This window comes from Bos indicus, chromosome 14 (genome assembly GCF_029378745.1).
Source record: "Bos indicus isolate NIAB-ARS_2022 breed Sahiwal x Tharparkar chromosome 14, NIAB-ARS_B.indTharparkar_mat_pri_1.0, whole genome shotgun sequence".
Taxonomy (NCBI): domain Eukaryota; kingdom Metazoa; phylum Chordata; class Mammalia; order Artiodactyla; family Bovidae; genus Bos; species Bos indicus.
This window is the reverse complement of record NC_091773.1, coordinates 10371659-10394442: the sequence shown is the minus strand read 5'-3', so window position 1 is coordinate 10394442 and position 22784 is coordinate 10371659. Positions and strand designations below refer to the sequence as shown.

Genomic DNA, 22784 nt, shown 5'->3' with positions numbered 1-22784 from the left:
AAGATCCTCTGGGACAAGAACCATGACTTAAATTCTCCTCTAAATCTCTGATCTTGACCCCCAAAGCCATTGTCCAGGGGCTGACATGCAGCAGGCACATGGCTGCTGCTGCTGCTGCTGCTCCTAAGTCGCTTCAGTCCAACTCTGTGCAACCCTATAGACGGCAGCCCACCAGGCTCCTCCATCCCTGGGATTCTCCAGGCAAGAACACTGGAGTGGGTTGCCATTTCCTTCTCCAATGCATGAAAGTGAAAAGTGAAAGTGAAGTTGCTCAGTTGTGTCCGACTTCTAGCAACACCATGGACTGCAGCCTACCAGGCTCCTCCATCCATGGGATTTTCCAGGCAAGAGTACTGGAGTGGGGTGCCATTGCCTTCCCCTAGGCATATGGCAGTATTTGCTGAATGGTGACAGAGGGGCAGATTCAATCAAGGAATGCTTCCAGGAAGGAGATGGCATTGCAAGAGACAAAGGACAGTCTGGCAGAGAAAAGGATGAGCAGGGGTGACTGCAAAGAGAGGCCTGGCTGATTGATTTCATCTCATTCTCGAAGGCAGATGTGATTTGTGTCTAAGACTCAGTAATGCTGTCAAGACAGGATAACACAATATGCTTCATAGGTGCTCAGTGACACCTGTTGACCGAACACATGGTCAGAATAAGAGTGAAATAATCAGGAGAAACATAAGAAAGACTTCTGTATGAGCTGCCAGAATGAGAAACTAGGGGTTCCCTTAAACTACAGGGAAGTATTCATGTGACCGACACCAGCTTTCCCTGCCACTCCACTACCTCCAGTCGAACAGGAAGCCCGAGAAGAAACTACCTCCCAGCCCAACCCTGAGGAAGCCTCGTGACCAAGAAAACCCCAATCCTCAAACTTCTGTCTGGAAATCCATCTTAGGAATTTTACTGCCTGTAAACCTAGAAGGATCAGCCAATGTCTCTAAGACTTCATTTCAAAATGAAGTTTCTCCAGAGTCAAGACTCTTTCCTTCTCCTGAGGATGTAAGTCTTCTCTATTTCATAGCTATTTGCCTCTGAGGTATGGCAAGTGACATAGCAGGATGCTGCATCTGGATGCAACTGACTCACGGCAGGCTTGAGTCCACTCCCCGAGCCCCTGAGGTCCCCACCAGTGGAGTCACCGAATCCAGGATGCCTGCCAGACTGGAAGGCCCTGGGAAAATCACCCAGGCAGGCACAACAGAGCTGTGAGCAAAGAGTCCCACCTCTACCATTACTCTCCCAGAGAAGACTTCGGGGAAACCAGGAGACCCTGTGGCTAGCACAGTGTCTGGCTTAGTCAATGTTCACTGAATGAATGAATGACCACCTAAACAAACACCCTCACACCAAGACTTGGAAGCACACTCTAATTTCCCACCAGAGTACAGCTGCCAACCGGTCAACATCAGCTAAAAGTGTCATGGAGTCCTGCAAGCCTCCTGCTTTGTCTCTGTCTCAAACATAACTCAGCTTCTCTGGTGGCTCAGTGGTAAAGACTCTGCCTGATGATGCAGAAGACGTGGGTTCGATCCCTGGGTCGGGGAAGATCCCCTAGAGAACGAAAAGGCACTCCAATATTCTTGAAAGAAGATCAAACTAGTCAATCCTAAAGGAAATCCTGAATATTTATAGGAAGGCCTGATGCTGAAGCTTCAATACTTTGTCCACCTGATGTGAAGAGCCAACTCATTGAAAAAGATCCTGATGCTGGGAAAGATTGCAGGCAATAGGCGAAGGGGGTGGCAGAGGATGAGATGGTTAGATAGCATCACTGACTCAGTGGACATGAATTTGAACAAACTCCAGGAGACAGGGAAGGACAGGGAAGCCTGACATGCTACAATCCATGGAGTTGCAAAGAGTCAGAAATGACTTAGCAACTGAACAATACAATTCTTGCCTCCAGTATTCTTGCCTGGGAAATCCCATGGACAGCAGAGTCTGGCTGGGGCTACTGGCCATGGGGTCGCAAAAGAGTCAGACACGACTTTAGGGACTAAACAACAATAAACGTAGGTCACCCTTAAGCATCATCTTCTGGGGCCTTGTGTGAACTCAACTTCTCTTAGAATCAAGGCTCCTCACCTTCCCCAACTCCCTTAAATGACAAAGAACCATGAGGACCTGAGTCTGAGGCGGGAATATTTGCAGCCCAAAGTAGCTGGGGATTTGGGCCCTTCTACCTGCTTTGGAGATAAAACCCTCTAATGGAAAGTCCATTGGCTCCTCAAAGCCTCAGAAGCAAAATGAGAAGGATAAGGCCCAGGTCTCAAAACAATTGTGTTTCCCAGGAACCAGGGAGACAGAACAGAAAGAATATCAGACGTTTCTCACTCTGGCGACATGGCAGCTGAGTGGACATGGGCACCCTTCCCCCTTGTCACACCGAAAATCTTGAGTGAGTGTGACTCCAATGGTTTAAAAGTTATAACCAACAAGGAGAGAGAGAAGAAAAGGGACGACAGGCCATGAATGCAGGCCATACTCCAGGACACATCCATGCCCAGCTGCACACACGCACACACACACACAGACACACAGACACACACACACACACAGACACAGACACACACACACACACACACACACACACACACACACGCTGGCCTGCAACCGAGGAATGCGTGCAGGCTGACCTGTGCAGGCACAACAGGCCGCAGGGCGGACCCAGATACCATCCGGGGCCTCACAAAGGACTCGGTGTGCTGGGCCACAGGACGTTCCAGCAGCAGCCTGTTTCCTCTGTGGAAGCGGTCCTCCTGGCCCACTCTGACACAAGAGATGGGCGGAAGGATCAGTTCCCCCTCACAGCACCGGGATTGTTGTGGAAAGCAGACCTCTGAATCATGTAAGCCTGGAGGGCCCACGTGTGCAGAAGCCACACCTAGACTGATTTCTTGAGACAGAAAACTCAACACCTACTGGCTTTAAAAAAAAAAGGGAAGTGGGAGATGCTGGGCTGACCAAACTGAGAAGTCCAGGAATGGCTGTAACTTCAGGCATGGCTAGATCCAGGGGCTCATGTGTGGTCAGGACAAGGCTGGTCTCCATCTGCTGGTTCTGCCTTCCTGGAGGGGTGATGGGGGTTATTTCAGGCAGCTCTGCCCTGAGGGGGCCACTGGCCTTCAGGTCTATGTGCAGTCAAAGCTCAGCAACCCCTGCGGAAGGCCAGATCTCTTTCCCCATGGTTCTAATAAAAGTCTCAGGGTTGACTCTGACTGTGTATGCAGGCCTGAACTCGGCCCTGTGGCTAGGGGCTGGAAGACTCCACGGGCTGGGTGTTGCTCACAGGTCCATACAGGTGAAGGGCTGGGTCATGTCCACAGGACCCACATAGACTAAGGGGACGTAGGTACTCATCTGAAGGAAAGTAGGGGAGAGAGAGAGAGAAAGATAAAGAAGGAAAGAGGGAGGATAAAGAAAACAGGTGGCTCAGTGGCAGAGCCAATGCAGGGCACACGGGTTCGATCCCTGGTCAGGGAACTAAGACCCCAGACGCTGTGGGCCAACCAAGCCCGTGCACCACAACTACTGAGCCTGCGCTCTACGGTCCGGGAGCCTCAACTACTGAGCCCACTTGCTGCAACTACTGAAGCCCGAGTGCTCCAGAGCCCGTGCTCCGCAGCAAGAGAAGTCCACACACCAAAACTAGAGACTGGGCCCCGCTGGCCACAACTAGAGAAAAGCCCATGAGACAAAAAAGACCCAGAGTAGCCAAAAATAAATAAATGAAATGTGAAAAAAAAAACATGGTATAAGCCACAAATAATTTCTATTATTAAGGAATAAAACAGCAATCAACCTCAGCTTTAAATAAAACAAGAATAGCAGCTGACCGAGCTTTTGTGTCTTGTCTTCTGTAATAGCTTTGATGAGATATAATTCACATACCATACAATATAGTGATTTAAAGGACACTCTTCCACGGTCTGAAACATAACTCACAGAGTTGTGGGACCATCACCCTAGTCGATTTTAGAATATTTCTGTTGCCCCCAAAAGAAACCTCACTCATCAGCAGTTACTCCCCTCCAATTCCACCTCCACCCACTCCTGGCAAAAGAACAGTGTAACTATCTGTTTCTATAGATTTGCCTATTCTGGCGATTTCATATACACAGAATCATACAAAAGGTGGTGGTGGGGGGGGGGGTGGTTTGGCTTTTTGCTTTAATACTTTCATTTACTTATTGGCTGTGTTAGGTCCTCATTGCTGCTCGAGTTTTTCCGCTAGTTGCAATGAGTGGGAGCAGCTCCCTAGTTGCAGTGTGCGGGCTCCTCATTGCAGTGCCCTCTCTTATTGCTGAGCGCAGGCTCGAGGACACGCATGGGCTTCAGCAGCTGCTGCAGGTGGGCTCAACAGTTGCAGCTCCCAGGCTCTAGAGCACAGGCTCAACAGTTGTGGTACCTGAGCTTAGTTGCCCCAGGGCAAGTGGGATGTTCCTGGACCAGGGGTGGAACCCATGTCTCTGGCATTGGCAGGTGGTTTCTTTACCACTGAGAACCAGGGAAGCCCAGTGGGTGGATTTTAAGAATTCTGTCTTTTGTCCTAAAATCTGCAAAAAAAAATCCATTTCCTGGACTCCTAGTTGAACTGAGTCTGGACTTACTCCCTGGAATCACTGTTAAGGATGTGGACCAGAGGAGGGATGACCGGGCCTGGGAGACCCTGAAGCCTGAGGTGGTTGGTATGACTGGAGATGACTCAGCAGCCAGGGCGTAAACCCTCCCGGAAGCCTGGTCCAAGCTTCTGGTCTCGCCCCTGGCACGGTATGGGGTGGAGTGGGAAAATCGTGGGCTCCAGCTTATCAGATGTTCCAAAGAATCCCCAGGTAAGGGCGCCATGGGGCTCCACCCAGCACCCTTCCTCATTCCTGACTTCATTTGGGATCCCCCTTCTCCCAGGAGATGCGTGTTCCTGCAGCTCCCAGGAGCGGGCTCTGCTGGTTCAAAACTTTCCTGGTCACTGTAAAATGACTTTGCTGCAATAAAAATTAATTAAAGAAAAATAACACCTTTCAAACAAAAATAAAACAAAATGTGGACTCTATAAAACCTTAAAAAGAACACCTTCCCAGTACTTTGCCAGTGAGTATTCTAAAGGGCACGTGACCCAACTTGGATCAAGGAGACCTAGAGTCGGAGGCTCTTTCTCCATCTCCTAGAAGAGGTTTTGGAAATGGTGTTTCCTCCCTTCTTCTGGATGTTATAATAAAGATGTTCGAGGTGGAGGCAGACCGTCTCATTACCAGCCTCAAGGAGAAGTCAATGCAAGATGAAGGATGGATCTGAAGACCTACAGGAAAACGAAGTGGGGCCTCCTGGAACAGACACTAATTCTGTGCTACATGTCCCTCATGCTCCACCATCCCCTTTCCCAAGTCCCAGATTGGCCTTTAGGGACTAATAATGCAAGGCCCTCTTCCCTCTGCTGCAGGATGGTTTTGGCCAACAGGGAGCCCTCAGCAGGAGACAGGAGGGCTTCTGCCCCTTCTGCCCCTCTCTGGACCCACCACTGCTCCCTCTCTGGGGGCCACTGTGAACTGGCTGCCACCTTCAACCCAAGTCTGAGCTCTGGTCAGAAACCCTCCTCATGCCCTCCCTGTCTTCAGGTCCCAGCATCTGTTCCCTCCCCACCCCTCAAACTGGGCATGACACAGGAGCCCCAGGGCCACATGACCTGGGCACCACACTATTCCTGGAGCTTCCCTGCACCTGCCCACACCTTCCTAAAGATCCCTTCACATGACCCACAAGCACAGCAAAGATGCTCAAAGGCATCAGTCATTACAAAATGCAAATCAGGGACTTCTGGTGGTCCAGTGGGTGAGAATCTGCCTTCCAATGCAGGGGACACAAGCTCAATCCCTGATCGGTGAACTAGGATCCCACATACCATGCCATGGGGCAACAGCACCCACAAGCCACAACTAGAGAGAAGCCCACAGACAGCAGTGAAGGTCCTGCGTGTCACAACTAAGACCCGATGCAGCTAAGTAAATAAATAATAAAACATTTTCTTAAAAAAAAAAAAGGAAAGAAAATGCAAATCAAACCACAGTGACACACCATGTGATACCCACTAGATCAGCTATCATACCAAAAAACATAAATAACAAGTCTTGGCAAGGATGTGGAGAAATGGAACCCTCTTATATTGCTAGGAGGATGTAAAATGATTCAGCCACTTTGGAAAAGCTTGGCAGGTCCTCAATAAATTTAAATACAGAGTTAACAGATGCCTCATCAATCCCATTCTAGGTATATTCCCCAGAGTTGAAACAAGGTTTTCAAACAAACATTTACAGGTGAATGTTCAGAGAGGCACTACTCACAATAGTCGTAAATTTTAAATAACCCAAATGTCTATCAACTGAGGAATAGACAAATAAAATGTGGCTGGTTCATACACTGGAATATTGTTCAGTCATAAAAAGGAATGAAGTACTGATACATGCTTCGCCATGGATGAACTTCAAAATCATTATGCTAAGAAAAAAAAGCAGAAACATTACTTTGCTGACAAAGGTCTGTATAGTCAAAGCTATGGTTTTTCCACTAGTCACATATGGATGTGGCAGTTGGACCACAAAGAAAGCTGAGCACTGAAGAATTGATGCTTTTGAATTGTGGTGTTGGAGAAGACTCTTGAGAGTCCCTTGGACTGCAAGGAGATCCAACCAGTCAATCCTAAAAGGAAATCAGTCCTGAATATTCATTGGAAGGACTGATACGGAAGGTGAAGCTCCATATTTTGGCCACCTGATGCGAAGAAGTGACTTATGAAAAAAGACCCTGATGCTGGCAAAGACTGAAGGCAGGAGGAGAAAGGGATGACAGAAGATGAGATGGTTGGATGGCATCACTGACTCAATGGACATGAGTTTGAGCAAGCACTGGGAATTGGCAATGGACAGGGAAGCCTGGCATGCTGCAGTCCATGGGGTCGCAAAGAGTCAGACATGACTAAGCAACTGAACTGAACTGAAGATAAAAATTTATTTATTTATTTTTTTTGGAAGATAAAAATTTAGACACATTATGCTAAGGGAAAAAAGCCAGACACAAAGGGTCACATATTGTACAATTCCACTTACCCTACCCTCACCACATATAAGGAACCAGCTCACTCCACCATGAGCAAGTGAGTAGGGGAAATTATTGCCTGTTCTAGCTCCCCGCCGCTGCAGTGAAAGTGAAAGTCACTCAGTCAACTCTTAACGACCCCATGGACTATATACAGTTCATGGAATTCTCCAGGCCAGAATAAATAAAGAAATAATAATAAATAAATACTAAATAAAGCCTTGCCTGAATTTCTTGTCTGGTCTCTTATCAATTTCTATTGATTAAGAAAGCCAAGAACCCTGGTATCACTAAGATCAGTGATCTCTGATGTTACTATGGCAAAAGATTATGACTTACTGAAGGCTCAGATGATGGTTAGAGCTTTTTAGCAATAATGTATTTTTTAGTTAAGGTATCTACATTGGCTTCTTTTAGACATAACGCCATTGCACCCTTAATAGACTATAGTGTAAACATACATTTTATTTGAACTGGGAAACCAAACAAATTGCATGACTTGATTTACAGCAATATTCACTCTATGGTAGTGAATCAAAGTTACTCAGTCATGTTCAGCTCTTTGTGATCCCATGGACTATACAGTCCATGGAATTCTGTAGGCCAGAATACTGGAGTAGGTAGCCTATCCCTTTTCCAGGGGATCTTCACAACCCAGAAATCCAACTGGGGTCTCCTGCATTGCAGGTGGATTCTTTACCACCTATGGCAGTGGCCTGGAACCAAACCAGCAACATCCCTGAGGATAAGATAAGGTGAGAATGAGGGCTGACCCCCCAGGTCAAAGCAGCTGAAAAGACCAGGCTGCCTGCTTCTTCATCTGACTGCTCAGGCAACGGAGCCAGGGACTGGAGCTGTTGACCTACTTAGTAGGAGTAGGTCATCTCCTACTAAGCAGGAGGTGACCCCGACGTGAAGTCTTGAGGAGACTCCCCTGGCAGCAGCTTGGAAGACAGATGAAGCGAAGGGCAGAGAGTTGGGAAAGGGCTGGATGGCTCAGTGAAGGTGCCGCAGAAACCTGGCCTGAGGCAGAAACTGTGGGGACACACGGAAGGGCTGGACTGGAGATGTGGGGACAGACTTCTGCAGAATCTGTTTGGCTTGGAGGAGGTGTAAGAAGGAAAGGGAGTGAGCCACGGGCAGTAAGAGCTGCTTCCCTCTTCTCAAGGCTCAGATCTAGGGAGGCCGGGACACCAGGAAACCACATCACAGCTCCCCTTCCCCTTCCACATAAACGAAAACCGAAGAGCTGAAGTTGTGGGAGGGGAAAGAAGGCAGAAGAGAGGCACAGACTTGCTTCTTTCTCACCCGTGCGCCACTGAAGCCCAGCACTGAGCATCCAGGGATGCAGAGACCAGAAGGACCAGGAGTCCGGCGAGGCTGTGGTCTTGAGAGAGACAAACATGACTCGGCCTGGTAAACAAGCCAGAAGGCTCGGTGTCCTCAATGGCTCTCCCTCTGCCCTCCCCCAATCCATCCCCAAGCCAGCCGGTGCGACTGCCTAGTATCTTCCCTCTCCACCTCCCGGGCCACTCACCGCCACACTCCTACAAGAGCATCCTGAATGGCCTGCCCGCCTCCAGTCCTGGGCCTCACCCACCCGGTCCATTCGGTCCAAGGTACCCAGAGTCAGCTTCCCAAAAGAGCAAGGGTCACCTCACTGCCCCGCCGTAAGCTTTCAGTGGCTCCTCAACAGCCTCCAAGATAAAGCCCCAGCTTTTGGATGCGGCTCCTGGCCCCTGCAGGCTCAGGGCATCCCTCCGCACACAGCGGATTCACCAAGGCCGAGTCACTCGGTTCCCAGCACAAACCATGCTGTTTGCACCATCCACCCCTCGCTGAAGTGGCTCCCTATGCCTGGAACTTCCTTCTCTTCCCGTCCCTCTTTTTCTGGCTAATTTTTGTTCATTATTTAAGATTCAGCTCAAGGATTCCACCCTGGAGCCAAGTCTTCTTGACCCTCTGTGCAGGGTGGGGTCAGGCGTCCCCTTCTTAAGTACTCTGCTGCTGCCGCCAAGTCGCTTCAGTCGGGTCCGACTCTGTGAGACCCCAGAGACGGCAGCCCACTAGGCTCCCCCATCCCTGGGATTCTCCAGGCAAGAGTACTGGAGTGGGTTGCCATTTCCTTCTCCAATGCATGAAAGTGAAAAGAGAAAGTGAAGTCGCTCAGTCGTGTCTGACCCTCAGCGACCCCATGGACTGCAGCCTTCCAGGCTCCTCCGTCCATGGGATTTTCCAGGCAGGAGTACTGGAGTGGGGTGCCATTGCCTACTCAGTGATACCTTATTTCCCCTGGGACCACACAAACCACGCTAGCTCACATTACTGCACACGTCTGCCCCCAGTCATGAAGGACAATGCCACTGTACACCACCACAGCTGGCACACAGTAGGCACCTACTAAAGACTGAGAGTGGGGATAGGCAGGGACAATGGGAGGGGCAACAAATCTTATGGGTGCTCAACGACTAAAATGATGAATCACAACAGGAAGGATCAGGAAAGGCTTCACAGAGAAGGGACACTTGAGCCATTCTTTAAAGAGCTGTATATTTGGTAGGTGAAAAAATAGCAAGACTGCCAAGGTATAAACATGTACAAGTTGGTGGTGATTTCAAATAGGGTGCTGGGCTAAGCACAGGGTTATTAGAGGAGGGTATAGCAGACCCAGAGTCACTCAAATGATATGTGACATGGCCAGACCCTTGTGTTAAGATTGGGTGTAGGGGCTAACAGAAAACTCAGCTCAAAAACAGTCTCAAGGTAAGGTGTTCAGCGTCTTGTTCCTCCCATCTTTCTGTTCAGACACACTCAACATGTTCTCCCTAAGCAAGGCCCCCTCATGGCCCCAAGATGGCTGCCATAGTGCGAAGTATCACAGGTCAGCCCTACTACATCCCATAGCAAAGGTCCCATGGTGTAGTCAAAGCCATAGTTTTTCCCGTGGTCATGTATGGATGTGAGAATTGGACCATAAAGAAAATCGAGCACCAAAGAATTGATGCTTTTGAACTGTGGTGCTAGAGAAGACTCTTGAGAGTCCCTTAGACTGCAAGGAGATCAAACCAGTCGGTCCTAAAGGAAATCAACCCTGAATATTCATTGAGAGGACTGATGCTGAAGCTGAAGCTCCAATACTTCAGCCACTTGATTCAAAAATTGGAGAAGACCTTGATGCTGGGAAATATTGAGGGCAGAAGGAAAAGCGGGCGACAGAGGATGAGATGGTTGGATGGTATCACTGACTCATGGACATGAGATTGTGTAAACTCCGGGAGATAGTGAAAGACAGGGAAGCCTGGCCTGCTGCAGTCCATGCAATCACAGAGTTGGACATGACTCAGCAACTGAACAACAATAGCAGAAGACAGGCTGTTTCTAAATGCCTCCGTTTAAGATGGGAAAAACCTTTCTCCATCCCCCCCGAAAATTCGCCTGTATATTTCACAGCCAGAGTTGTGTCATGTGCCCATGCCTAAAGCAATCACTGCCAAGGGGGACAAGCCCACAGAGGTTCACCACTGGGGCTGGGACTGATCTCTCTCAATGTCCCTGGAAGGTTGAGCTCCTGAAGATCAGTGTTCTGTCAGCAAAGCAAAAGGGCAAAGATGGATAAATAGCCAACAGCGTCTTCTATAACTTCTTACCTGCCTGCCCCCGAAGTACACCATTAAACCGAGTGCAACCTGCAAACATCCGGCACCTCCACCCTTCAGCGGTTCTATTTTAGGTCTGAGGAAGTAACTGTCCTAGGAGAGGAAACTGGCTCAGAGCTGTGACGGGAAGGTCTATAATCACTGCAGTCTGCTCTTCTGGATCCAGAGTTCTGTGACAGTCGGGGTAGGAAATAGCAGGGATGCCTGCGTTCCAGATAGAGACCCCGGATGCTGTGGTATTTTACCTGAGAGTTTTGCCTGTCTCCTTGAACAAATATTTGAACAAATATTTTCCTTAGGCCTCTCTTTCCTTAGGGACAAAGAGGCCTGGCATGCTGCAGTCCATGGGGTCGCAAAGAGTCAGACACGATTGCGTGACTGAGCAACAGGCCTCAACAATAAAAAAAATAACCAGCACAGAGGCTTCCCTCGTGGCTCAGTGGTAAAGAATCCACCTGCCAATGCAGGAGTCACGGGTTCGATCCCTGGTCCAGGAAGGTCCCACATGCTGTGGAGCAACTAAACCCGTGTGCCACAACTACTGAGCCCACATGAGGCAACTACTGACGCCCTCACACCTAGAGCCTGTGCTCAGCGACAAGAGGAGCCACTGCAAAGAGAAGCCCACGAGCCGTGGCTAGAGAGTTGCCCCCTGTTTGCCACTATGGAAAAGCCGACACAGCAATGAAGACCCAGAACAGCCAAAAAGAAATAAATAAAAAGTAATTGATTAATTCAAAATACCCAGCACATTCCTATCAGAAGGACTGTGATCCAGCTACTCTCAGCCTTGGAGACCCTTCCTCACTCCCTCCACACACTAAGAGCCCACCCACCCTGGCTCATAAATTCTTAGAGCATGTTTTCCCCAAAGGTTCCCCTTTCTGCCCCACTGGGGCACTCTCCCTGCACACTCATGGCCATCCATGCCTATGTAGCTTTGCTGTGGTGAGGACGAACATCAGTTCAAAACTGCAAACAGTTCTACATCTTTCTCTTCTAATCAGCTATAAGATGCTCTAGCCCATGGACCCTGAGTTTTCACCTTTTCCCAGATGCCTAGCACACAGCGGGATATGCAGTAAAAGTGTGTGCAGGGAAGAATCTCTAAACTGAATTGGTCCTTACTTTATTCCTTCCCTTGTTGATCTTGCAAATGAGAACTCATTTTTCCTTCCCCTGCTGATCCTGCAAATGGAACCCACTCACTTTTGTTTAGAACCGATTATGTGTCTGGCACCACTTCATGTATATTAATATATGGCTTGGTTTAACACCTTTTTTTAAAAAACCTGCAAGCTTTTTCAAAATTTACAGAAGAGGACACTGACGGTCAGAAAAGCTAAGAGAAAAGTGAAAGGCAGACTCTCCCAAGGCCACATGAGGAATTAGGGCATGGAATTCAAGTTCAAGTCTTCAGAGGCAATGGTCGAGTGTGGGCAGTGAACACGGACAGCCTCGCTTAAAATCTTGCCACTTGTGAGGTGTATGACCTTGGGGGAAATTAGTCCCTGTGTGTCTGTTTCCTCCCACATAAAATGAGGAGAAAAAGAGTACCTGTTTCACAGGGTTATTACAAGCATTAAACGAACTCATAGGAAAGCTGCTTAAAGCAATGTTTGACATGTATTAATGTACGATAAGGGCTTTCCAGATGGCGCTAGTGATAAAGAATCTGCCTGCCAATGCAGGAGACATAAGAGACAAGGGTTTGATCCCTGGGTTGGGAAGATCCCTTGGAGGAGGAAATGGCAACCGACTCCAGTATTCTTGCCTGGGAAACCCCATGGACAGAGGTGCCTGGCGGGCTACAGTCCATAGGGTAAATATTAGCTGTTGTTATTGATTCCAAGTCCAGTGGTTTTCCCATTGTATCATGACAAATGCTACTACTTACATCTACCAAAGCAACCCAGGCATGAGAGTGACCTGACCAAAGGACAGACCCCACAGAGATCTTGAGCTCCATTATCCAGAGGACTATCTCAGAAAACAGCACGAAGGCAACACAATGTACAAATTCCACCTGGCAAGGGCTCCCAGCTGCAGCTCAGCCCTCATTTATGGGATCTGGGGGGGACCTCCCAGGGGAAAGAGACAGGAGCCATTCAGCCACCCCAGTGCCCAACTACTGCCCATACACCAGGGAATAGCCCCTTAGTCTCACAAGCTTTGAGGACCCGAAATGCCTGCAGCTCTTCCCTGGAAAACCCAGTGCGCACGGTGGTGAGGAGACAAGGTGGAGGCAGGCGGGGAGGGGAGTCTTCAAAACAAGGTGCAGCTGGAGGACACAGGGCCCTTCCACCTTGAGGACAAGAAAGCCCCCATACCCTCTGAGGCTCCCTCCTCCCACATTCGTGACCTCATGCAACCCGGCAAGGAGTCGGGGTCAGGACAGAATTATTACCACCTTTTGACAGGGGTAAGGAAGGGCGCTTCCAAGAAGGTAAGTGACTGCTTGTAACAGTCACATCACAGTCAATATCTAGTCAATTTCCAGACTAGAACTCTGGACTTCTGAGCCTCAATTCATTGCTCCTTTCCATTAGTCTGTCACCCATATCAGTTATTTGTCTTTTTCGATACATACAATTCCTTTCTCTTTCCCTCTCTCCTTAAATACCTGTTGTCTTCTCTGCACTGGGAGTTACAAAGATGAACAAGACATTTTAAGGCCCAGCTCATTCCTGCCTCCCCAAACCACTCCTCTGCAGGGTGAACATGCAGAAAGTGTTCAAAGTGCTTGCTGCTCTGAATCACATCTTTGCTACTGGTCTGATAAGGATTCTGGTTTTCTTTTCTGGAAATGGCAGTTTTTACATTTTTGTAAGTGTTCTTTCTTTTCCTCATTTGCAAAAGAAGACTCAGTGTATTAAGCTGGCTGGTCTCTGCTTGGTGCCTGCAGGACAGGACAGCTGAGAATCCTCCATAAGGCCACAACCCCACAGAGATCCCAGCCTCCTTTGAAAGTGGACCAAAACGATTCCTCTCTCCAGTGCAGAGAAATGACAAGAAAGCGCATTCTGCCTCTGGGTCTGGATGGGGGAGAAAAAGGCTTCTGTGCAAACTCTGAAGCCCTAAGTATGAACGCAGAGCTCAAAGATACTGGGGTTAAAAACACGGACTGGGGTTAAAAGTCTCGGGCTCAGCAGTTACCACAGCAGCATTTCCAGGACCTAGGAAACCCTCAGAGCCTCGGCTGAAACACAAAACCAGCTCTGTAAATCCTCTTCTGCTACCCAGAAAAGGCAGGGTATGAACCACCATGCCCTTCAAATCGGAAGATGCAGGAAATGGGAAAATAGGCTCCTCCAGAATTAAACAACAGGGCAGTCTGAAAAAGAGTATCAGTACGTTTTAAAGTAAAGATATGAAATAAGAATGAAGAATTCTCATGGAAGAATAAGACCCAAGGATTCAAAGCCAATGGATTGGAAAGAGAACCAGAGGGAATTTCCAGAAGTAAAATGGAGAGTCGTCAAATAGAAACTCAATGATGAGAAAATGGAAGAAACATGGCGACGCAGAAGCCAAGGCACTCGATTCCGCCTCCCTGCCCAGTGCCTGCCCTTGGCCTGTGCCCAGCACGAGGGGGCAAGAGGAGTGAGCCAGAGCCCCCACCCGAGCCCCTCCAGATGCTCAGTCTGAAGGGGAGGCAACCACACCAGCAAGTGCATTTCCATACGGGACGGCTGTGATGATGCTTGCATTTCTGCATGCCTCGTGCGGGCTGCTTTTCCTCCATGATTTCAGTTCAGTACAGAAAAGTGTAAGGACGCCGGGAAGGTGGGGTCCGTAGCAGACCCCAGCATCTTCTGGCTTCCTCTGGGCCATCCTGAATCAAGGTCACAATCACCATGGAATGTTGCTGCTGCTGCTGCTAAGTCGCTTCAGTAGTGTCCAACTCTGTGCGACCCCATAGACGGCAGCCCACCAGGCTCCCCCATCCCTGGGATTCGTGCTGAGCCCTGTTCTATTTCCCCCCTTCAGTCTGCAAAAATCCTATTTGGAAATGTCAATACGAATAGTACAAGAACACACATGCCCTTTACCTACCTTCATTGGTGGTTAATATTTTACTCCCCTTACTTTTTTTCCCTTTTTTTTTTTCCCTCTGATGTAATTTTTATGTATTCAGAAAATACATATAATTATTTTCTGAACCATTTGAGGGCAAGTTGCCTATATAATGGTCTTTTACTGGGGTGCCTTTCTGCATTTCTGATGGACTAGGCGGTTGGAATTAGCAGATGAAAACTGGTAGACACAGAATGGATAAACAATAAAGTCCTACTGTATAGCACAGGGAATGATATTTAATATCCTGTGATAAACCAAAATGGAAAAGAATATGAAAAAAGATATATATATATGTATAACTGAGTCAGAAATTAACATAACGTTTTAAAGCAACTGTATTTCAATAAGAAAAATGATTTGTATTTTAACTTTTTAACAATTAAAAGAAGACTGTAGCTGTAAGAGGGACAAATGGTTTATTCTGTTTTATTAATTTTTATTGCAGTACAGTTGCTTTAAAATGTTAAGATCCTACTGCATAAGAAAATGAATCAGCCACACTTATAAATATATATCCCCTCCCTTTTAGGTTTCCCTCTCGTTTAGATATCCCTCCCACTCGAAAGGATAATTACTTCATTACAAAACTACAATGAAACAGGCACCCAGTATCATCCCATAGGCAAGAGTTTTATAAAGGCAGATGCCTTGCTGGAAAAACACATGATGAGTCTTGATGAGGGAAAGACGAGCCATTCCCCAGAAACCACAAACAGGCTGGACCCTCTCCTTCTGGTCCTGCCCACGGATGCCTGGCGTGGGCCTGGTTCTCAGGAAGCCTCGCGACATCTGGGGGACGCACTGACAGTCACGCTTCTTTACTCCAAGTCTAACCAGACTTCCACCTGGTATCCCTCCGTTGGAGAGACACTGCTTGCTCATTTCTGTTTTTCTAACGCTGTGCACTTTTTGCATTTCCTGACTTAGACCGGTAAAGGAAGGGGAAATGCCAAAAATACTACAAGACCAGCTAGTTGGTGGCACTTCCAAAGGGATGGGGGTCGGCAGGGGAAAAGCAGGCAGTGAGGGACCTCAGTCTCCCTGCACTTGGCATGGCGCTGGCCGGCAGAGCTGATGGGGCTCCCCTGGCACGAAGGTCTCTGGACACTGTTTCTGGGGAGTAGCTGGAACAAGAGCCCATTTCCTTCCAAATAACGGGTAAGATGTTCGCAATCTGGTCTTAATCAGCCCCTCGCAGCAACGTGGCTACACGTCCCATCATGGTGCGTTTCCTTTACTCTCGGAAGATGCGGTCGCCTGCCACAGGCCACGAGGAGGCCAGGCCTTGGGATGCTTTTCCCCCTTTCGGTTCAGATATATTTGTCCTGATCAAACCACACGCCCTCTCCTGACTTCTCTTAAAGCCAATGGCCTGCTTTGGGAACAGGAATGGCTGAGGCTGGGGACAGTAACCATAGCTCAGGAACCGAGGTTTTATCTGTACAAAAGGCAACCATGTTGGGGTTCCTGCCGTCCCAGGAGATCAACCCCAGGCAATTTTAAAGAGAGGACCAAGCCCCCTCAGTCTCCACTCCTTCGTGGATGCGGGGTAGGGTGGCTGGGGGAGGGTGTTCATAGGTTGGTCAGTTTAACTGATTCATGAGGTGGGATAAAAAAAAAAGTGAGTGTCCTGAGTTGCAAGTGAACAATCTGGCCTGCAGCCTGAAGGATGTGCAGCGAAATGAATCCTCAACTCTGACTCCCCACGTAAAGCCGGGCATCGACCAGACCTTGAATGGAGGAATGAATAAATCTCAGCAAGACAGTGAAACACTTGGAAGGGCGGTGAGGATACAAGTAGAGACTGACTTCCATACAGGTACCACTATCTCAAGGAAGATGTCCCTGGCTTCCCCTCCCTCACTGGGTTAGGGGCCTTGCCCCACAGCCCCCATAACATCTTCCCCTACCAGCCTGCGAAGATGTCCACATCCAAATCCCCAGGAATTGTGAATGCGTCAGGCTACACAGGTCACCCGGCAACAGGGAATAAGGTCACTAATCAGTTGACCTTAAAATAGGGAGATTATTCTAGGGCTTCTCAGGTGGCTCAGGGGTAAAGAATCTGCCTGCAATGCAGGAGACCTGGGTTTGACCCCTGGGTGGGGAAAATCCCCTGGAGGAGGAAATGGCAACCCATTCCAGTATTCTTGCTTGGAGAATTCTATGGACAGAGGAGCATGGTGGGCTTCAGTCCTTGGGGTTGCAAAAAGTCAGACACAACTAAGCGACTAACACTTTCATTCTAGATTATACAGGAGGGCTGCTGTAATCAAAAGGGTCCTCAAAAGTGGAAAAGAAGAGAGAACCAGAGATGGCAGCATGAGAAGGACTAGGACCAACATTGCTGGCTTTGAAGCTGGAGGAAAGGGTCAGGAGCCAAGGGATGCAGGAAGCCTCTAGAAACTGGAAAAGACGAGGGAACAGATCATTCTCTAGAGCCTCCAGAAAAAAAAGAGTTCTGCCCACACCTTGACATCAGACCCATTTCAGGCTTCTGAACTCCAGCACTAAAGGAGAACAAACTGGTGGTGTTTTAAGCCACCAAGTTTGTGGCAATTTGTTATGGCAGCAAGAAGAAACTAATACACTATTTATCATTATATAACACATACACATGCATACACTAACATGGGCTTCTCTGGTGGCTCAGATGGTGAAGAATCTGCCTGCAATTTTATTTACATGCCTATCTCTCTGCTTCTGCTCTTCGCCCCCTGTGATCCACTCTTATAAAAGTAATCTCCTTAAAATGTCAATCAGACCCCACTCCTGAGCCTATATTCATCAGTTCCTCTTTGTACTTGGTAGGGGTGATTATCCCCAGCATGATGCCCCTGCCTCCCTCTGAAACCTCACCCTCACCCCCAAGCATCCTCCCTGTCGCTCCCTTACACTCTGTCCTGTTCATCGCCCCACTTTCCTCACTTCTGGGATCACATTGAGCTCTTTCGTGCAGAGAACCCTGCATACTCTGAGCTCCCTGTGTGGAATGCCCCCTCTCCAGCAACCTCTCCGCCCAGGCCAGTTTCTTCTCGATTCTTCAGACTCTGAGAGGTCTTTCCCTGGCAAAACTAGGGCCATCCCTACTCCCCATCCCTCTTCACTTCAGTCATCATTTTGATCCCTGGTGTTTCTTTAATAACAAGCGCTAGCATCTTTCATTCATTAGAAATTACCTTCTCCTTTGTTCTGGAATGTGAGCCCCAGGAGGGCGAGGCTAGGTCTATCTTATTCATCACTGTATTGTCAGGACTTCACCCAGTGCTTAGCATGAAGCACTCAGTACAGCCTTGCTGAAAGGACTAATTAAAAGAGAAAGCACAAGGCTGACCCTGAGAGATGAGGCTGGAAATAGAAGGCCTTGAACACAGGATCCTATCCATCTCTGCGCTCCTGGCACCTCCCACAGGGGAGCCACTTAGCAAATGTGCACAAAATGAATGAAAGAATGACTCAGGTTCCAGATGAATCTGAAAAGTGATGTCCTTTCTGGGCAAGGTTCCCAAAGAAGCAACTCCCTCTCCTCCTTGGGACTTCTTAGGAGGGGGCAGACCCAGGACACAGTGCAAAGGCTCAATAAATGCTAGAGACACTGTCACCATCGCTGACATGGGGCCTCAGTCACACAGCCCACAGAAAAGACTTGCTCTCCAGCCCACGCGGACAGAGTGGCTGGGAGAGAAGCGGGAAGGAGATACACAGGAGGGAAAAACGAGAACGGGGACATGGGATCCAGTCCAAGACACTGAGAACTTGGAGGGAAAATACAGTAACGATGAGCTTCCAGGTAACACAGGCTCCTGCCTTTCCTCTAGACCTGCGGTCCCCAACCCTTTTGGCACCAGGGACTGGTTTTATGGAAGATAATCTTTCCATGGATCAGAGCGGGGGGTGGAGTTCAGAATGATTCAAGCACAATACGGATGGTCTGGGGTCCTATGAGAATCTAATGTTGCTACTGATCTGACAGGCAGAACTCAGGTGGTCATGCGAGCAAGGCCGAGCAGCTGTTAACACAGGTGTAAAACCTCTACCCTGAAACTCACCTCCTGCTGTGGGGCCTGGCTTCTAACAGGCTACAGACAGGTACATGGCCTGGGAAGGTACAAACACAGCTGCTCTAGACTTTAGCCTCCTGGGCGCAGTGTGGAGAGGCCCGCCGCCGGGAGGTGCATCCTCAAGAAGGGCGAGGGAGGGTCCTATTTGAATGTACACATTCACATGGGGGCCTGCAAGACTGTGATTGCGTTTGCAAAATCTGGCTCACTGTGGCTGGTGAGGAGTGGGGAGGTGGAGAGAATTTCAATTTCCTTCACCAAATGGCAAGCTTTCGAAAAAGTCCTTTCTCTCCAACATCATCGCCTACTAAAAATGAAAAACCAGCCCTTTGGAGCTCTCATAGGGAGAAAAATAGATGGGCTGCCGAGCTCACAAGATACAGGGGGGCTGGAAGTCAAGCCTAGAGAACATCACAGAGTATATTATGTGCTAAGACACTGCCCTTTTCTGGACCTGGGAGTTTCTACTTCATACAAAAGAACAAAATAGAGAAAAGTCATCCCCCATAGAAGAAGCCACCCATTTTATATTTCAAACCCAATTTCTGGGGGGGAAAAAAAAATCCGTTTGGTGACTGAAGCTCCAAATCCATTTAGTGACTGAATAGTACGGGTTAGGGAATTTCTTCTCTTACTCTTATCTCAAAATAAGCAGTTTGAGGTAACTGCATATCTCAGAAATAGCAGCAATAACAGATAAGACAAAACAAGAGAAGGCACTAAAAATGATGAAAGTTACAATGCCAAGAAGACATGCTTCATGGCTGACACAGGCCAGAAACTGACGGTGTAAGGAGCACTGGTCAGGGAGTCTGAGCCCTGGCCATGTGACTTTCCATAAGTCCCAGTCACCTCTTCTGGCTGCAGGAATAATTAGAAGGGGCAGCAACAACTGCTCTCAAACGTCCTGTTTCTTCCTAAACTGTTGAGATTTGCCGCTTCCAGATCTGCATCTAAGATCTATCTGTTATAAGGTGAATCTCCAACTGCAAAACGGGAAAGCCCTGGGCTGCACTCTGATGGAGGGACAAAACTGGCCTCAACACTGAACTATGTTTTACAATCCCGAACATTACTCAGCAATCCGTGCCCGGCTGTCATTCCAGGATCCAATGTGCCAAGACAACCTGACCGAGTCTATGCGGAAAAAGCGGGAGAAAGTTCTTGCTCTCTCTGATTAGCGCGGGTAAAGCTGAGGTCACGCTGAGGATGGTCTGAAGTTGGCCCTCCATCCGCCTGCGCTAGTGGAAAAATTAATTATTGAAGGAAACCGCTTTAGGAATGCCCGGGAAGAACACTCGGGATGTATGAAACCGCAGAATACCAGACGCCAGAGAGTTTTTTTGTTTGTTTGTTTGAAACTTCACGTCGCTCTCAGAAAATGCAGCAGGTCTCCAAATCGTACAAGGAGAAAAACACAAGCCACTTTCCTGGCTTCCCGGGAACAAACCCCAAGCCCCGAATGGATTTTTTTTTTATTTTTCTCTTTAGTTTCGTTCGCTGTAAGCCAAGTGGTCTAGGGCCTGCCTGGCAGCGCCGAGTCCCGGCCGGGGGCCGGGGGCCGGGGGCCGGGCCGGTGGCTCCAGAAACGGCGGGGAACTTTCCTCCGCCGCGCCCGAGACAATGCCGCGGTCGGCCGGGAGGGCGCCCGATCGGCGGGGCCTGGACCCCTCTCCGGGAGGGCGCGCCAAACCCCCACGGGTGGTCCCACCCTCCCCACCCCCGCGCCTCGGGGGGCGCAGACCCTCAGCCCCCCAGACGGCCGAGCCCGGCCCTGCGAAGCCCACGGCCAGTACCCCAGCGCGAATGAAGCCGGGAGCCGCCCGGCGTCCCCGTGCCGGCGCCTCTCTGCGCGGGAGCCGAGCAAGGAGGCGCCGACGAGACCCCCGTGCGGCCCCGCCGAGCCCGCCCGAGGGCCCCGCAACTCACCGGGACCGGGCGGGCCGCTGGGCATTATTCCATCGCGGATTCGGCGGCGGCTCCCTGGCGGCGGCGCAGACGCCCGCGCCCCGGCTCCCCTCGGCCGGCCGATCGCGGCTCTCGCAGCGGAAAGCGGGAGGCGGCGGCGGCGGCGGCGGGAGCAGCCGGCGGGGCGGGAGGCGCGGGCCGGGGGCTGCCCGAGCGCAGAGAGCCCGCCCGCGGCGGCGGCGACGGCAGCGAGGCGCGGGAGCCGAGCGCGGCGCAGGAAGGGGCGGGCGACCATGTGCCGAGGGGAGGAGGCCGCAGCGACGCGCGCGGCTCGGACGATCCCGCTCGGCGGCGGAGGGCGCGGGCTCCAGGAAATCCAAACACTTCGACAGGAAATCGGAATCCTGACTAAGCATTCCCGGTCCCGGGGCCGCCCCGCGCCGGGGGCTCCCGCCTCGCTTAACCCTTGGCCCGCCGGCACGCAGGAGGGAAGTCAGGGGGCCGGTGGCTACCCGGAGCGCCGCGGCTGGACACCCGGCGGCGGACCAGCGGGGTCTCCGACCCCCCGCCTCCGGCGTGCGAGCAGGGCCAGTGTCGGGCCTCCTGCCTCTTCGGCCCCACACTCGCGCTGGCCTGCCTCCTCCCTGCTCAGATGTAGAAGGGATCGGATTTGTCCTGATAAAACCCTGGCCTTGGGAGGTGCCTTTCTAAGTCCCCCAACACCAGGAAAAGACCTTGGCCCCTCTCCCATCCTGCAGAGAATGAACTTGAAATCTGCTGGCCGGTTCCCCTATTTTTCATAAAATAAATGACTTTACCTGACTACCACCCTCCCACCCCTTTCACTGCTTCCTCGTTGCTAATTTCCTCATGTTTGGCCCAGTGCCAGGGGGACAGGACCTTTCCAGGTCAGGATAGTATACCAATGGTATGGACAGTCATAGTATGAACTTTGGACTCTGACCCGGGTTGGAATCCACCCTTTGCCTTTTTTCTAACTGGGTTACCTCGGGTAAGTCACTTAACTTCACTGAGCCTCCGATTACTTAAATGTGAAGTGAGGTGGTCATACTGCCCTCATAGGTTTGATTTGGAAACCAAATGTTTAGACCGGGCTGACACATTGTAAATGCTTGAATAAATGATAACCATGATTGTCTTTACTACAACAAGAGACATCAGAGAGGGGAGGGTTTTAATTGATGGAGTGTGTGCTGTGCGTTATCTATACCTACTTAAAAAGCCTCCAAACTTTATTTCCATCCTTATCACCTAGTGATTTTTTTTTCTTTGCAGCATTTCAGAAACTGCTGTCTGCAGAGGAAAAGGTTAGCAGCTATGGCAGAATCCCTTCTGGTGAAATCTGAAACTCCATAAACGCTACAGAATTTGGTATTTTGCTCTTAACCTGAGACTCAGGACACTGTGGGGGTTTGTTAAAAAGTCTGGAGAGGTATTAGGAAGTTTGAGAAAACCAAAGTAAATCTCCATGCAGTCGGGCCTGGACTAGGTGGGCCAGTGGGAGTGATTCATTGTGGTTTCCCACGGAAATGCCACATTTGGGGTTTTTCTACCTGGAGGATGCAACTTGGTGGTTTTGCTGTAACTGTTTCAAATTCCTTTGAAACCCAATCTGACTTTGAAGAGGGAACAACATACCCGTGAGTGAAAACCAAACTTGAAATGAGTCTGCCAGGGACTGGAAGTTGGATATCAGCTCCTGAACCCTGGTAAGGACCAGACATCAGTTTTAGACCCATTTTGTCTCTTTTCTGCAACTCCTTTATCAGTGGCCAGAAGCAGTGGGACAAGCTCCTGGTTTGGCCCTGGGAGTTCAGGGTCCTGCCCCTGGCCCTTTGCACCTGCTTTTTCTTTTTCTTCTGCCTGGAAGAATCTCTGTTCGTGGCACTCAGCTCATAGTTCAGAAGTCAAGTCCTCAAAGGGAGCTTTCCCCAACCATTGGATCTACTTGACTTTGACAATC

The 22784-nt window shown here is 49.7% G+C and overlaps 1 protein-coding gene across 2 annotated transcripts in view; it reads right to left on the bottom strand.

Moving 5' to 3' along the window:
* Positions 1 to 20966, bottom strand: part of ASAP1 (ArfGAP with SH3 domain, ankyrin repeat and PH domain 1) — a 339744-nt gene extending 318778 nt beyond the window's left edge. For both annotated transcript variants that reach the window (XM_019973810.2, XM_019973812.2), the window contains exon 1: positions 20822 to 20966. The gene's annotated coding sequence lies outside the window, so the exon portion shown is untranslated. The remainder of the gene's footprint in view (positions 1 to 20821) is intronic.
* Between the last annotated feature and the right edge of the window lie 1818 nt (positions 20967 to 22784).